Here is a 538-nt window from a genome sequence, read left to right as displayed (position 1 = left end):
TATTCAGTCCAGAGGAAGCAAGATTAAGCCATAACGGATTATTAGATAATAAGTAACAGTAGAGACAAGGGAGTTGACAATGATACGTTACTATATGAATTACCGTTACAATTACATCGTGACTTTAATAGATATGTCACTTTTGATGAACGTCATCTCAGGAATTCATTGACAGCATGCATATGATAATAATTTGGTTAGAACGATTATGGGGTAATAGGTTGAAACTCGCTCTGTGCTCTGGCATACACGCGCGACATGTTTCAAACGCTTGGTCACGTGACATCGAGCAGCCAATCAGCGAGCAGCCCGGGCTTCAAATCAGTTTCCCGCCTGACGTTGTAAACATACTCAGCCCCGAGTGTTTTGAGTTCACTTATTAAGAAAGAAAGAAAAAAAACGTAGTTCAGAGATCTAGATATTTGGAAATTGGGAAAGAGGCTCCTCTAGCTGGTTTCACCTTTAGATATACAGATATTCAGTTGTAGAATATTGATACAGACATTCAACCGTAATTGACTGATATATATAACGCGCT

This window comes from Penaeus monodon, chromosome 20, assembly GCF_015228065.2.
Source record: "Penaeus monodon isolate SGIC_2016 chromosome 20, NSTDA_Pmon_1, whole genome shotgun sequence".
Classification (NCBI taxonomy): Eukaryota; Metazoa; Arthropoda; class Malacostraca; order Decapoda; family Penaeidae; genus Penaeus; species Penaeus monodon.
This window is presented reverse-complemented; position numbering follows the sequence as displayed.